Source organism: Somniosus microcephalus, chromosome 12 (genome assembly GCF_052327205.1).
Source record: "Somniosus microcephalus isolate GS21.2 chromosome 12, FLI_Smic_1.0, whole genome shotgun sequence".
Classification (NCBI taxonomy): domain Eukaryota; kingdom Metazoa; phylum Chordata; class Chondrichthyes; order Squaliformes; family Somniosidae; genus Somniosus; species Somniosus microcephalus.
In genome coordinates, this window is record NC_140998.1 from 129311065 (window position 1) to 129328378 (window position 17314).

The following is a 17314-nucleotide window of genomic DNA, read 5'->3' on the forward strand; positions in this document are numbered from 1 at the left end:
AAAATGCTTCCAAAATACACTAGGACAGGATGTCAATATCAGTACAATTTATCGCATGGGTTGCTGCACCTAGCACTGCAGTCTACACTTCCAATCAATATCTGAATCCACGTCCATTAACGCAGCCCACCACAAGACTGGGGAAATCCATCAGATCGGTCACTTCTGCTGTCACCAGTGCCCACCAACTCTGAAGCTGGAATGAAGCCTGAATCACGAAAGCTTTTTTTTTCTTCTTTCTTTTAAAAACTTCCCCACTTCAAAAATAAAGCTGAAAAAAAGATGACGAGCTGTCAATGTCATAGCCCAAGAGGATAAGTACGTACCTGCTGACAGGCCACTCCAGCCTTTTTGGTATTTACTACAGGCTGCAGTCAACAGTGATCATTTGAAAGCATAGGGGAAGAGTACTTTTCTTTAAAAAGGAAGATTTTGTTGAAAATGCAGAGAGTGTTAGTATGCCAAAGTATGGTACGTCATTTTAAAATAAATCATTTGAAAGGTTTCAAAAAATAATAAACACATTTGAAAAAGCAAAGCAGGGGTTTAACATATGCCAATTAGTAAGCATATGGGCAAGTAGCCATTATGTTTCAAAGTTGCTGCTTCACGACAGAAAGATTTACATTTCTATAGCACCTTTCTCGGCCACCGGACATCCCAAAGCGCTTTACAGCCGAAGAAGTACTTTTGGAGTGTAATCACTGTTGTAATGTGGGAAATGCGGCAGCCAATTTGCGCACAGCAAGCACCCACAAACAGCAATGTGATAATGACCAGATAATCTGTTTTTGTTATGTTGATCAAAGGATAAATATTGGTCAAGATAACTCCCCTGCTGTTCTTTGAAGTGGTGCAATGGAATATTTTACGTTCACCTGAAAGAGCAGACGGGGCCTCGGTTTAACGTCTCATCTGAAAGACGGCACCTCTGACAGTGCAGCACTCCCTTAGTACTGCACTGGAGTGTCAGCCTAGATTTTTGTGCTTAAGTCCCTGGAGTGGGACTTGAACCCACAACCTTCTGACTCGGAGGTGAGTGCTACCCACCATAGGTTGCCATAAATGGGCCACTCATCATCATGCCTATTTTGCCTGAAAATATCTGATGATCCATCTGGAATGGCAGATTTGAAGTCACGTTTGACTCAGTCCAGGCTGAGGCATATTCAAAATTGGATAGGACCATAGCAGTTTACAGTACAAAAGGGGGCTATTCATCCCATTGTGTCTGTGCCATTGTTTTTTCCAAGAGTTATATAAACTAATCCCACTGCACCACTCTCTCCCCCCATAGCCCCGTTTCTTCTTCTGCTTCAAATATTTATCCTTTTTACTTTAAAACATGCAATCTCCTCTGCGTCAACTACTGCCTATTCCATGCTCCAACAATTCTGTGTAAAGATTCTTTTCCTCAACAATCTCATGCTTATTGATAATTTTAAATTGATGAACCCTTGTCAGTGACTCCCCAACCAGAGGAAATAGTATTTTCCTATTCATCCGACCAAAACCCTTGAGATTTTCAAAAACTCTTAAATCTCATCTTCACCTGCTCTGCTCAAGTAGAAATAGTCCCCATTTCTCAACTATCTCCTCAAAACTAGAGTTTATTATCCTAGGCACTTTATTGCTTTGATGGCCTTTCAATAATGGGGTCCCCAAGACTTTTAACTGTGCCTCACATTTGTCTTATACAATTTATCATTACTTCTTTGCTCTGATACTCTTTACCTCCATTTCTAAAGCAACAAATTGTTATTGTCTTTTTTATGGTTTTATCGACTTGCACTCACACTTTCACGGAATATTGATTTAAACCTAGGTCTCAGTTCTTCCACTCCTTTCAGCAGCTTTCCATTGAGCTTGTACTCCCATTCATGATTTCTCCTCCCAAAATGCATCACCTCACACTTCTCTGCATTAAATTGCATCCAACGCCAGTCTGCACATTCTGCGAACTAACTTCCTTAAGATTTTTACAATCATCCTTACTTTATGCCAAACCCTGCCTTTGTCTGATCAGTAAATTACAATATCATGTTTCCTAGGGCCAATTCCAAATCATTATCTAAGATGGCAGTTCTGATTGGTCCCCTTGAAGGACAAGACACACCCAGCAGTTCTTACATCTGCCCTCGTGTCCTGTTAGCTGTTACCATTATATATTCACAATGCAACAAGTGATTGACTAGCATATAAAAAGATTAAAAGTGGACTGAGCACGGATACCTGGGCTACACCACTTCCAACCCTACTCAACCCCAATCCAAATACCCATTTATCTCTAACCTTTTGTATCCTGTCCATCAACCAACTTTCTATCCAAGCTACTATATTTCCCCTTATATTTATATGCTATACGCCTGATTTTTTTTAAAATAACGAGGCTACAGTGTGAAAACCTTATCCATTACTTCCAAAAATCCATATACACTATATGCCCTGCATTCTGTTATCTCTACAAATCAGTCACTTTCTCAAAAAACTCTTAACTTTGTCAAACACAAGTTGCCTTCAACTGTGCGAGCTGTCCTTGATTACCCCATATCTCTCTAAATGCTCACTAATTTGATCTTGAATTATGGATTTTAACTGAGTGCCCAACTCGTCTATCATTAACGAGCCAGTTATCTTCATTCTCTTCTTAAACAAAAAGGTGTTGCATTAGCAACTCTGCAGTTCCTGGAGGTGGGTTCATGTGATTTTTCCACACATGGCAAGTTCCTGACCCCAGCTGTCCCATCAAGGAAGGAAAAACTTGAAAAAGTCACCTGGAGATGATCTCCATAATTACACAACAGCAGACAACCTAAGATGTCTTAATTGGAATGCTGCAGTCATTTTATGATCCCAAGAATGTATAGCAATGAATAAGAAATGGACTGGGTATCTCTAAAAAATATTAAATTTGCATATTCCACTCAAATAGTCAGATCAGTTTACTTAACGTGCAGAATTGTTGTTAGCAGATATTTACCAAGCTTCAGTATTTCTTCTTGCCTTCCTCCACATACACTGTGTATGCAGTTGGAGGGAACAGTTTTATTTTTCCTGACTGCATTTCACTCTTGGGCAACAAGAAACCAGAATAAGTGAAACAAATGGATATAGTACCCTGACTGGAATAGCTGTGCTTACAGTATCTATTCCAACTGCCATGGTGCCCATTGGTTGTGATGAGAAAGGTCAACCAAAGTGCAAGCCATTCTGCCAAGCCCAACCCCTGTTGAGTGTTTTCACTGCCTTTGTTGCTGCTGTTGGCAAAAAATAGAATACAACCGTGTTAGTGGGTTGGTAACCAGAAGACACAGATTTAAGATAATTAGCAAAGGAACCAGAGGGGAGAGGAGGAGAAACTATTTTACTCAGCAAGTTATGATGATCAGGAATGCACTGCCCGAAAGGGTGATGGAAGCAGAGTCAATCGTAACTTTCAAAACGGAATTGGATCTACATTTCAAAAGGAAATATTTGCAGGGCTGTGGGAGAAGAGCAGGGGTCGTGGGACTAATTGGATAGCTCTTTCAAAGAGCCAGTACAGGCACGATGGGTCGAATGACCTCCTTCTGTGTTGTAAGATTCTATGGTACAGAGTTCTCTTTGTCCTGTAGCATTTTTTCTACACACTTGTGCTACACCGGGTCTGCGCAAATGGTGCGTATGCAATGCAGGAAAAGAGGAAACTGAAGTATAAGCAACGACGGTCATTTTAAAAGTGACTGCAGCTGGATTGGCGATGCAATATTTTACTACTAGCTCCTTCAGATCTAAAGCCATCCACCTCACACACCTTCGTTGGTTCATTCCTCAAGGTAACCGATTCAGAGTCTCAGGCTGACATGCTCACACCACCAATACTTGTATAGAACCTTGGTTAGACCAGACTTAGAGTACCGGGCACAGTTCTCTTCTCCATATTATTTAAAGGATATAGAGGCATTGGAGAAGGTGCAAAAAAGATCTACAAGGATGATAACAGAGCTGAGAGGTTATACCCATCAGGAAAGATTGAACAGGCTGGGGCTCTTTTCTAGAAGAGAGAAGGCTGAGGGGTGACCTGACAGCGGTCTTTAAAATTAAGGGTTTGATAGGGTAGACAGAGAAAATGCTTCCACTTACGGGGCAGACATAAAGTAGGGGCCATAAATATGAGATAGTCACTAATAAATTCATTAGGCAATTCAAGAGAAACTTCTTTACCCAAAGAGTGGCAAGAATGTGGAACTCGCTACCACAGAGTAATTGAGTGAATAGCATAGATGCATTTAAGGAAAAGCTAGATAAACAATAGAAGGTTGTGCTGATGGGGTTAGATGAAGTAGGGTGGGAGGGCGCTCATGTGCAGCATAAACACCAGCAGGGACCAGTTGGGCCGAATGGCCTGTTTCTGTGCTGTACATTCTATATAATTCATGTAATAGTTATCTATAAATTATGCTGGCTGACAGAGCTTCAGTGCCATTCCGCCCCCGTTTTTAATTCAACTGTATTTTCATTTTTCTTGTAAAGTAGCCAGAGCAATTGTATTTCCCCACAATAAAACTAAATACAGGAAACTTTGTGATATCTGGCACCGACGGGACCGAGCTGTTGCCGTCCCATCAAAACTGCCGGACAAACCAGCGCTAATGTTAAAACATACGGAGCTTTTCAGCTCCGTGTGAATCAACAAACCCTGTTGCTTCTTCTAAACAGTCGGCCATACCTTGCAAGCGTCTCTGTAGCTTAGCAACAGCGAGACCTTGCAGAGGCTGACTGGTGAAAAAAAAGCAACGAAAAGAAAAAATACCTAACAAAACGGCTCCTGATTTTTGCCGGTGGATCGAGCATTCTGGACAGTTAACCTCCGGATAAACCAAAGTCTCCTGTATATGGTTCCCTGGGTGGTTCTGTTCAGACTTGTTAGGATACAGTGAAGCTGCCTTCCTGCTGGTTTCCAAGTCATCTTCGCTCATTTGCGAGACAACTGAAAATTAAAAGCAATTTATTACAAAATAATTGAATTAACATTTTCTTTAGATAATCCACAAAGATACCCCTTTGTACATTATACCCTTCCCCTTCCATAAACTATGCTGGCAAAGCAGATTTTTTGATTAGGTTTTCTTCCTCCATTAACCAGATTAACCTTCTCCATTTATTGTTTCTTAAACTGACCTTTCCCACTTCTGTCCACTAAATTCTTTCACCATCAATTACCATTTATTGTCCGGTTTTCAGATCTTGGTCATTCTGGGTTTGTTTTGCTGCTTTTCCAGTATTAGAGTCCTTCCCTGAGCTCAGTGTTCCTGGTATTTTTTTCCTTCAGTGTCTCTATATCTTATTGGCAACTTTCATGAATATATCACGAGAGAAACAGCTCAATGCAAAGAAAGTGCCAGAGAAATCTCCTCATCCCACTCAACACTCCTTCACCACAACAGGACCAGCTGTCATTTCAAAAACACAAATATTTCGGCATCATTTCTGCACGTGGTTACATGAGGTACAGAAGTCCAGGAGTCAGTGCTTGCTCCAAAGTGCAAACTTAACGACACTGATCATCCAACACAGTGTTAAGACAGCCTTACCCTGTTACTTTGGTTACAATCATTAACATACAATAAAAAAACCTTGTGGGGAATAAAGCTCACTGCAATTACAAGGAAGCCTCACTCCAAGTTGATGTGAATAAAAGACACTCCGCTACATGAAGATTTCTCCACACAGAGCATTGTTACAGGTCGTTTTATTGAATAACTCATGAACGGTCCTCATCTTGGTCCACTGTTCAATTTCCTCCTCTTCTTTTGCACTCTCCCTTCCTTGTTTATATATTATTTTTTATCATACTGGCAGATATCCTGTGGGCGTTACATGGTTTTATAATGATGGTGCTATCAGCAAAGTGTTACAGGTAGTAATTGCAACATTTACAGGAAGTGCATGCTACACTTGTTACTCAATCTTCTGTGCCATTTCTCACAACGATTCAAAGGCTTCACTATTTTGTAATGATAGTGGTGCTTATATGATTTTGGGATAATTCAGGGCCACTTAATCAACAGAATAAGTAGAATTGCATTTATATTAAATAGCATTCATGGATTTTTCCTCGTGTTTTGGGTGCAAGAGGGGGGAGGGCAGAATTTCATAACTCTTAATTATTCTGTGAAATCTGTAAGAGACAGACAGAAAGAGTGAGAGAGAGAGCAAAGAGGAGAGTCCTGTAGCTCACAATACAGGAAACTTTTGATTAACCGGCCCCTAAATAACCGGAACGCTCTATCCACCGGCAAAATTCAGGAGTCGGTTCAGGTAACTTTTATTACTTTTTTTTTACTCCATTTGTTGCTGTGCAAGGGTGTAGCTGAAGCTGTTGCTAAGCTACAGAGACGCTTGCAACTTGTGCCGATTGTTTTGAAGCTGGGTTTGTTGCTTTATACGGAGCTCTGAGCTCCGTATCGTTTACTATAGTGTTCGGTTATCCGGAATTGTTGATGAACCGGCAACACGTCGGTCCCGTCCATGCCGGATACCAGAAAGTTTCCTGTAATTGAGAGATTGGGATCGTACAGGGCACAGGCAACAGAACACACAGGACATGCCAATACTCCAGGGAAGTATAACCAGAGATTGCAAAACAGACAAATTTTCCATTCAAGGACTTCACTATGCAAATTGCACCCATTGACTAATGAATTTCTTCCCTATTGAGCAAAAATACCAGTTATTAATTGTTGCTGTACTCTTGTATGTTTTCACAGGGCTGCCCACTGTGCAAACTTCCATCAGTTTGGTACACAGTAGGCAGGTATTGTATACCAATTTTTTTCAGTACTGCTCAAAAATAACATCTGAACATACTCTCATAATAGGTACATACAGACATACAAAGGGGAGATGATTTTTGTATATACAAGTGCAGGTCTGGAAAGCCACCCATTTCTACTCTGTAGGGGGTTGAGTTATACGAGCTTGGCACTATGACAACACCATGACATCAAGACATATTCTGTCAACCCTTTAGCCTCTCGGATATCAGCACTCAATTAAGTCAAAACAGAATAAACGACATCCAATCTAGATCATCTATTCCCAAAATGATCTGGACTTGCTGATGCAGTATAAAACTAATCCAGAGCCAATGAGCCAGAGAATAAGTAAATGTGTGGTGTATATTAAAGGAAGGGTCAGTTCGCAAGTTTCAATGATAAAAGTCTGGATAATTCTGAAGGCAAAAGATCATGGGACTTGTATCATGGGTTAATAGATTTTTACTTTTCGAAAAGATACAGACCACTTGAATTTTATATTACGCTGCCAGCATTCACTAAGATTTCATAAATATGTGCATACTGTCGTATTTCATATGTGAGACTATAATGTGTGAACACACCTGTGCACGTACACACACACACACACATACACACAGACCTAAGCATGTGGTACACAAGCTGACACCTGTCACTATATGCCATGACACCTCCACTAGCAAAAAAAAATTAAACAGGAACTCAAACAAGGAGAAAAGGAGAAGAGAAATCATGCTTTCCATATATAAAACATCAACACATTCTGGAGCACATACTGAAGTAATGACACTTCCGAGTTGGGATGACAACCAAATCGCTTGAAACATCGGCGCAGTTTCTTGTTGTGTTGCTGTCTTATGACCTATTGCCTGCTACCCTGCACTGACCCCTGGGATTAGGCCAGATGCTCAAACTGATTTTTAAATTTTTTTTATTTTTTTAATTTTTTTTTAATTTTTTAAATAAACTGTAAACAGAAGCCCACCTGAATTTTTAAAAAGGCCCATCAACCAACCACGCACTGACTTTTATTCTTAGGATTGGAGCTTAGCTGTGCAGCATTATTTTTCCCCGGGAGTCAACATTTTAAAGTACAGGGAAAGTGCTTTATATAAAATAATAGTTTCCACATCTGTTCTATCAAACCGGCAACACGAGGCTGCATTTTCACAAGCAATCAAAACAGCTGCGTCAAAGGTCCCCCGCATTCGCTTTATATTATCGTATGCCAGGAGCAGCACCAGGAATACCTAAAAATAAGGTGCCAACAGAAGCAGCATGCTATAGACAGAGCTACACGATCCCACAACCAATGGATCAGATCAAAGCTCTGCAGTCCTGCCACATCCAGTCGTGAATGGTGGTGGACCATTAAACAACTAATGGGAGAAGGCGGCTCCATGAATATCCCCATCCTCAATTATGCTGGAGTCCAGCACGTGAGTGCAAAAGACAAGGCTGAAGCGCTTGCAACCACCTTCAGCCAGAAGTGCCGAGTGGATGATCCATATCGGCCTCCTCCTGAGGATCCCCACCATCACCGAAGCCAGTCTTCAGCCAATTCGATTCATTCCATGTGCAATCAAGAAACGGCCGAGTGCACTGGATACTGCAAAGGCTATGGGCCCAGACAACATCCCGGGTATCGTGCTGAAGACTTGTGCACCAGAACTAGCCGCGCCTCTAGTCAAGCTGTTCCAGTACAGCTACAGCACTGGCATCTACCAGACAATGTGGAAAACTGCCCAGGTATGTCCTATCCACAAAAATCAGAACAAATCCAATCTAGCCAATTACCACCTCAGCAGTCCACACTCAATTATCAGCAAAGTGATGGAAGGTGTCATCGATAGTACTATCAAGCAGCACCTACTCTCCAATAACCTGCTCACCGAAGCTCAGTTTGGGTTCTGCCAAGACCACTCAGCTCCAGACCTCATTACAGCCTTGGTCCAAACATGCACAAATTAGCTGAATTTCAGAGGTGAGGTGAAAGTGACTGCCCTTGACATCAAGGCAGCCCTAGTAAAATTGAAGTCAATGGGTAATAGGGGGGAAACTCTCCACTGACTGGAGTCATACCTAGCAAAAAGGAAGATGGTTGTGATTGTTGGTCAATCATTTCAGCCCCAGGATATCGCTGCAGGAGTTCCTCAGGGCAGTGTCCTCGGCCCAACCATCTTCAGCTGCTTCATCAATGACCTTCCCTCCATCATAAGGTCAGAAGTGGGGATGTCTGCTGATGATTGCACAGTGTTCAGTTCCATTCACAACTCTCCAGATAATGTGGCAGTCCATGCCTGTACGCAGCAAGAATTGGACAACATTCAGGCTTAGGCTGATAAGTGGCAAGTAACATTTGCACCACACCAGGTCATGACTATCTCCAACAAGAGAGAGAGTGTCTAACCACCGCCCCTTGACATTCAATGGCATTACCATCGTCGAATCCCCCACCATCAACATCCTGGGTGATCACCATTGACCAGAAACTTAACTGGACCAGCCACAAATACTGTGGCTACAAGAGCAGGTCAGAGGCTGGTTATTCTGCAGTGAGTGATTTGCCTCCTGACTCCCCAAAGCCTTTCCACCATCTACAAGGTACAAGTAAGGAGTGTGATGGACTACTCTCCACTTACCTGGATGAGTGCAGCTCCAACAACACTCAAGAAGTTCAACATCATCCAGGATAAATCAGTCCGCTTGATCGGCCCCCAATCCACCGCCTTAAACATTCACTCCCTCCACCACTGGCGCACCGTGGCTGCAGTGTACCATCTACAAGATGCACTGCAGCAACTCGCCAAGGCTTCTTCGGCAGCACCTCCCAAACCCCCGACCTCTACCACCTAGAAGGACAAGGGCAGTAGGCACATGGGAACACCACCACCTGCAAGTTCCCCTCAAAGTTGCACACCATCCTGATTTGGAAATATATCGCCGATCTTCTTCATCGCTGGGTCAAAATCCTGGAACTCCCTTCCTAACAGCACTGTCTGAGTACCTTCACCACACGGACCGCAGCAGTTCAAGAAGGTAGCTCACCACCACCTTCTCAAGGGCAACTAGGGATGGACAATAATGCTGGCCTTGCCAGCGACTCCCACATTCCAGGAACGAATATTTAAAAAAAATTGTTGACCTTTGACCTACCCTAAGCTGTGCAGTCTTGACATTATAAATAGATTTAATGAAGATCAGGATAGAGAGAGGCACACAGATAATCAAAGATGCTGAAGTAAATCTCAAGTGGCTCTTGAGTGTTCACTGTTGTGGGGGCCACAGTTTGTTGATTAGTTCAAATATTCACTGTACTTCATTGCCTGTAAAGCACTTTGGGATGTCCGGAGTAAAAAAAAGTGCAAGTCTTTCTTTCAGGATCACTTCAACCATCCAAGCTTCCACTTTAAGGAAAGAGTTAATCAGACTGACTTGAAGTATGCTCATGTAATACTGCATTTTTCTTTATACTGTAGTAACGTTCGCATTTAGCCTTTGTTTGTTAAATAGGGAGGCATGATTCAATTCGAAAGTAGTGACTACTGAACTTTTGACCGGCGACTGAGACAGACAGCATGGGCAGCTTTTGATATGAAGTAACCAGTTGCTTAGGTGAGGATTTAATTGGAGATGTACCATTGCATACTGGTGCCTAAGTTTTAGGGAGATTAGAATCACTGATAATGGGTGCATGGACAACAGTTAGTCCTGCAAAAGAAAAACAGCTGGGTGAAATATTATCTTTTGAATTGAGGTTTCCGTAGAATGGGGAAAGCAAGCTGATGCTGAATGGTATACAGTAAAAGGCAGATGTATAATTAATGGTTTGACTTGGTGGAATAGCAATTATATTTAAGAGAGAAATCTGTACTGATCTCATTAGCCCAATGGAAAAATAACTTTAGTAAAGAAATCAGCTTATTAACTGAAATTATTGATAAGGCATGGGTCCAATTAGAGTCTCCTTATAAAAAAGAGTTATATTCCTGAGAAAGTGGCAGCAAAATGTTTTCTTCTTTACCCATGTCAATCAATAGAGGTAGTGTGAAATTACCCATTAGTCTCTACTCTGCAGTTTACAGATGTAAAGACGTGTGAACAAGATGTGATCAGGTCTGTGTAGCTCGTCATATATGGACAGTTTGATAAGGAACCTGCAGCTCAGAAAGGTATAAAAAGTGTCGGATTGTAATGAGAAATTAGATTTGTAGAAATAAAAACCAAAAATGCTGGAAATACTCAGGTCAGGCAGCATCTGTGGAGAGAGAAACAGAGTTACCGTCTCAGGTCGATGACTCGTCGTCAGTTTTGACAAAAGGTCGTCAATCTGAAATGTTAACCCAATTTCTCTCTCCACAAATGCTGCCTGACCTGCTGAATATGTCCAGCATTTTCTGTTTTTGTATCATATTTCCAGCAGCCACAGTATTTTGCTTTTGGATCACAGGATTTGATCAACCCAAATACTGAGATCAGAACTGTAATGTGCTAAGAGTCCCCAACCATTAGGTATGTTTGTAAGTGCTACATTTTAAGTGTATGCCTAAGTGCTATTGCATGTAATGTATGCTTAATAAAACTATGAATGTTTGACCTCAAAGAACATTATTGATTTTGAGGAATAGATGGAATAGCAAAAGAAACCATCCTCTAGCACCACTTCATGGGTATTGCACAGGAATGGCTTTTACAGACTAGAGATCCCCAAAAAGCTGAAGCAGTCATCAACGCAAAGACAAAATGGAATTGGAATAGATATTTGCTTTGATTGGTTATGCAGAATATAGTGCCATATTGAATTTTAAAAATAAATGAAACAATTGATCATCTTCAGCATGCAAGGCAATGTCACCTCCTCCTGCACAGCTTAACTGAAAGAATGAGCAGCAGAGGGTGTTAGGAGCCAAGGGTGCCTAACTCAAGCACAGTACAAGGATAATTTTCGGAGGACAAGAAACCATCACGGTTTTGGTTAGGAAATGAGTTGAGGATTATTTCTAATGTTGAATGTTACAAGATGTCAAATGTAAATGGTGCCACGGCACACTACGTGCCTGACATTTTGCCATGAAAAAAAATCACACAACAAAGCTAAAAATGTTGTGACCAATAACTGTATTCGAGCAGCACTGCCTCCTTAAATGAAATGAACTCAGGATGGGAGCATTCCTTCCCCATCCACACACACATACATGCGCCTAAAAGGTATGGTACAGCATTATCCTTAACGAAAAACATTCAAAAAAGCTAAATGGAACAGACTACGGGAAAAGTCATTTAGAACAAAAATGAAAGCCAAAAGCAGTTGCTGTCAAATTATAATTATGAAGACCCCTCATGAATGACAGCCAATTTGGGACACAACCTTATTCTGAAAAACATTTTTTTAATGTTTAGGCCCACAATGGTTTCTTCTAGTTGAGCAATACTGAAAATGAGTATATATTAAGGCTATTCAGAATATCACAACAGAAATATAAATTTGGAATTTCATTGTAGTGAAGGAAACTTTTTGGCACAGAGTGATCAAATTCATTAATATTTAACAATTCGAAAATTAAACATGTTTTTTTATGATTGTCATTTGCTCCTTCAGAATCCCAAGCAAGAATCAGTGCAGTACTGAGCTAGTGCTTCTTCTTAGGCAGTCCCTCGGAACCGAGGATGACTTGCTTCCACACTAAAAATGAGTTTGCAGGAGACTGATAAGTCCAATGCGGGGCCTACAGTCTCTGTCACAGGTGGGGCAGACGGTGGTTGAAGTGAAGGGTGGGTGGAGTGCTTGGATTGACGTGCGCTCCTTCCGCTGTTTGCGCTTGGCTTCCGTTTGCTCCCGGCGAAGAGACTCGGTGTGTTCGGCTCCTTTCCGGATGCTTCTCCACTTTGAGCGGTCTTGGGCCAAGGATTCCCAGGTGTTGGTGGGGATATTGCACTTTTTCCAAGGAGGCTTTGAGGGTGTCCTTAAAGCGTTTCCTCTGCCCACCTGGGGCACTCTTGCCATGTCGGAGCTCCGAGTAGAGTACTTGTTTTGGGAGTCTCGTATCGGGCATGCGGACGATGTGGCCAGTCCATCGGAGCTGATTGAGCGTGGTCAAAGCTTCGATGCTGGCCTGAGCGAGAACATGGACGTTGGTGCACCTATCCTGCTAATGGATTTGCAGGATCTTGCGGAGGCAGCGTTGGTGGTACCTCTCCACTGCTTTGAGGTGCCTGCTGTACATGGCCCATGTCTCTGAAGCATACAAGAGGGTGGGTATCACTACTGCTCTGTAGACCATGAGCTTGGTGCTGGGTTTGAGGTCCTGGTCTTCAAACACTCTTCCATGGCGACCGAAGGCTGCACTGGCACACTGAAGGCGGTGTTGGGCGTCGTCATCGGTGTCTGCCCTTGTTGACAGTAGGCTCCCGAGATATGGAAAGTGGTCAACATTGTCCAAGGCCTCGTCATGGATTTTGATAATCAAGGAGCAGTTGTGTGTGGTGGGGCAGGTTGGTAGAGGACCTTTGTCTTACGGATGTTTAGTGCAAGGCCCATGCTCTCGTACACGTCGGTGAAGGTGTTGACGATGGTTTGGAGTTCGCAGACGTAAGCGTTGTCTGCATACTGTAATTTGATAACAAAGGATGGGACGACCTTGGATCTGGACTGGAGGCGATGGAGGTTGAACAGTTTCCCATTTGTTCTGTAGATTAGCTCCACTCCAGTGGGGAGCTTACTGAGGGCGAGATGGAGCATTGCAGCCAGGAAGATCGAGAAGAGCGTTGGTGCGATGACACAGCCTTGCTTGACCCCGGTCTGTACGTGAATTGGGTCTGTGGTGGATCCGTTGGTCAGGATCACGGCTTGCATGTCATCGTGAAGCAGGCAGAGGATGGTGACAAACTTCTGAGGGCAGCCGAATTTGAGGAGGACACTCCATAATCCCTCACAGTTGATGGTGTCGAAGGCCTTTGTGAGGTCAAAGAAGGCCATGTACAGCGGTTGGTGCAGTTCCCTGCATTTCTAATGTAGTTGGCGCGCGGTGAGATAGTGCTGCACTGTCGGTGGTGCCATCTTTCAGATAAGGTGTTAAACCGAGGCCCCATCTGTCCTCTCAGGTGGATGGAAACGATTCCACAGCACTATTTAAAGAGCAAGAGGTCCCTCAGTGTCCTGGCCAATAATTATCCTTCAACCCATACCTCTAAAACAGATTATTTGGTGATTCATCTCACTGTTTTGTGGGACCTTGCTGTGTGCAAACTGGCTGTTGTAATTCCCTACATTCCTACAGTGACTATACTTCAAAAGTACCTCATTGCAAAGCACTTCATGATGTCCTGCGGCCAGGCCATGAAAGGAGCTATATAAATGCAAGTTCTTCTTTCAAATGTTGAACTACTCAAGTCTGAAAGCATCAGGAACTATAGAAAATGTTAATAACTCTTTCCATGAGACTGTTGGAATCTCAGTCCAGCTGCTGTTCATGGGGCTACAGAGATCAAATCCTCCTGAATGTCTATGCTTGGGAAGCCTCAGTCCATTTCATAAATTGGCATGAATCCACAGTGTTAAAGTGCCAGGCCCTGCTTTGCCAATCACATCCAGATAGTTCAAAACAGCTTGAGAATTGGACATATGAAAACAGGGCAATCAAGGCACTCCTCTGCAAATCGTCAGGCCAGCTGAAGAAGGGGAAAGCAAAAGACCCAAGCACGATTAACCTTACCCATTTAAGGTAGAATGATGACGGAGCAGATTAACCCTCCAACTTGCTGGACCAAGGAGGAGTGCTCAAACAAAATGCTATGCTCACAATTCCTGATTTCAGGAAGCACAGCAAGCAGAAGCAAGGTGATTTCCCCACAGTTTGGGTTGATCTCAGGAAGGGCAGCAGTAGGGGTACAGGAATCAAGCCCAGTGTTTCGGGGTTCTGGAGAGGAATGGCGGGGGGGGGGGGGGGAAAGAAGGGGTGTGATAAAAGGCCAGGGTTCCCACTGCAAAGGGTAACTGTTGTGAAAAGGCACTACATCAATGCCAGCCTTTCTTTTTTTTTTAAACCTGCACTGGGGGTGCTTAAGGAGTCAAATGTGACATTCCGCTAAAATGTACACTTTGGATATTTAGAATAAACACTATCGGGACATCCTGGTAGCACAGTAGGCTACTGCCGCATACATGACACAGCTCCCACTGTCAGTCACGCCACTGTCGGCAGCTGTCCAGCAGAGGCTAGATGCCATCCTACAGGCACGGCGAGAAAAAGTAAGGAATAGTCACTTTCATTCAACTCTCAGAAGATGGATACAGAGCAGCACTGGCTGAGGTCAGAGACCAGATCTCATGCCTCTCAATCAGGAATGGTGCAGAGAATGAAAGAAACCCAAAATAAGGAGGAAGAAACCCCACCATAAAAAGCAGGGATTCTCATCCCCTTAGAAAATAGAATGAACTCAGAGCTGTGCCCATCAGATGTGTAAATTAAGAACCTCTACCATCATCATGTCTAGTAATACAAGCTTGTATTGCACTGGGTCCATGTAACCCAAGATGGGGAAATTGCTCGACAGGAGATCCAAAATAAATCTCAATTTCAGTACAGGTTAAAAAAGAATCGCCACATTGTTTTTCTTTGAAACACTGGCAACAAAACCATGCTCATTACATTAGGATTATCCATTTCTATTCACCAGTTAGTATCTTGTGTCCACTGCTCTACTCAATCTGTACCTGTTCCATGTGCCTTCATTGATACAAGGCCACAAAGCTGCAACACTGAATCACCCAAAGATAAACATGCACAAACTTGTTGGTGGGGAGGGGTAGAAAGGAGAAGAGGAAGAGGAAAGAGAAGGGTGCCACTGGATCGTGATCAGGACGAGGAATCCAGGCTGATATTCCCCAGGGCATCAACAGCATTCAAGCCTGGAACCTTCTTGGTCTATATGGCCCAGAAGCTGATTGGGTAAACTTGCTGAGCTGTTGGGAGAGATCTACAAAAAATATTTGCTGCATTTTTCTGGCAGGAACAAAGAAGCAGACTCCCATTAATATTAAACCACAGAAACAAGTATTGGTTATAGCCTTCTCAAATGCCTGCATTTGACACATCCAGCCCAAACAGTATTATTTTGCCATTTAAAAGGTTTTTCCACTCACCAGATAAATTGGACACATCTGCAACTAAAATCTCAACAAGCAAGATCATCTCTTTGATTGCGTTGGACTGGGACCTCACCCACCAACATCAAGCTGGAACTCACTAAGCTCCTTAGCCTTGCAAACAACTGATCACCTATGGTTAGTGTACTCACGACCAAGGCTGAGGCCTCCACCATCAAAACACTTGAATTTATATAGCACACTTCACAAACTCAAACACAAATAGGAAATGTGGCAGCCAATTTACACATAACAAGGTCCCAAAAATAGCAATGTGTTAATGACCAGACCATTTGTTATAGCGATATTGGTTGAGGGATAAATATTAGCCAGGACACCATGGAGAACTCCCGTACTCTTCTTCGAAATAGTGCCACCAGATCTTTTACGTTCACTGAGAAGGCAGACAGAGCCTCAGTTTAGCATCTCATCCGAAAGACAGCACCTCCGACAATGCAGCACAAAGTATCAGCCTAGAATTTTGTAGTCAAGTCTTTGGCGTGGGACTTGAACCCACAACCTTCTGACTCAGAGGCGAGAGTGCTACCAACTGAGCCACAGCCGATACCACAATCTACCTAATTGAAAGAGCATTGTGAAACAACCAGATCAAAACAAATTGAGCCAAATGCGTCACATTGGCACTTCAAGTTAGTCCAAATTTCAAGTTTAAGTACAGGTGGCAAATTCATGTACCAAATAACTGGACTTTGTTAGCTATGTAATATAAATACATTATTCTACCTTACAAATAGCAAATGCATATTAAAGAAAAAGTACCAAAGTGAATGGCATAGTGGATTTTCAGGCGCAGTCCTGCTTCACCTCTCAGGCCTGGTTATGATCGACAGGAGACTCCTCTCTGCTATCTGAAACAAACCAATGTAAAATGAATTTAGCCATTCTCAACCCCGTGTCAATAGGTGGAAGTCCACTGCACAAAATTGCCCACAATTTGAAAATATCAAAAAGAGGTGAGAAAAACTTGGGTTTCTTTTTCATTAGAGAAAAAATTAAGAGGCGATCCAATAGAGCTGTTCAAAATTATGAAGGGTTTTAGTGAGTCAGTAACTAGAGGGCATAAAATTAAGAGCATCATCAGAAGTACAAAGAGATTAGGGGGAACATGAAAGACACGGAATCCCTACCAGAAACAAGAGTGGAAGTAGAATCTATAATGGCCCAGATTTTCCGGTCAGCAGTGAACAAACGACGCTAGCCGTCATTACTCTGAAACTTGCCCACAGACTTTCTGTGGGCTTTTACACTGGGAATTGTGGTAATTAGAGAGCCAAAATAGCACAGCGCCCTCTAATGGGGTTCTGGGACCTGTATGAACAGGGCAAACAATCTTGTGTCTCTTCATCTAAAT

The 17314-nt window shown here is 42.7% G+C and overlaps 1 protein-coding gene across 15 annotated transcripts in view; it reads right to left on the reverse strand.

Annotated features, from left to right (window-relative positions):
- Positions 1-17314, reverse strand: part of LOC147109520 (alpha-(1,6)-fucosyltransferase) — a 993309-nt gene that overhangs the window by 940953 nt on the left and 35042 nt on the right. For 12 of the 15 annotated variants that reach the window (XM_086003552.1, XM_086003542.1, XM_086003532.1 and 9 more), the window contains exon 2: positions 16723-16811. The exons of the other annotated variants lie outside the window; for them this stretch is intronic. The gene's annotated coding sequence lies outside the window, so the exon portion shown is untranslated. The remainder of the gene's footprint in view (positions 1-16722; positions 16812-17314) is intronic. 15 annotated transcript variants of the gene reach the window in all.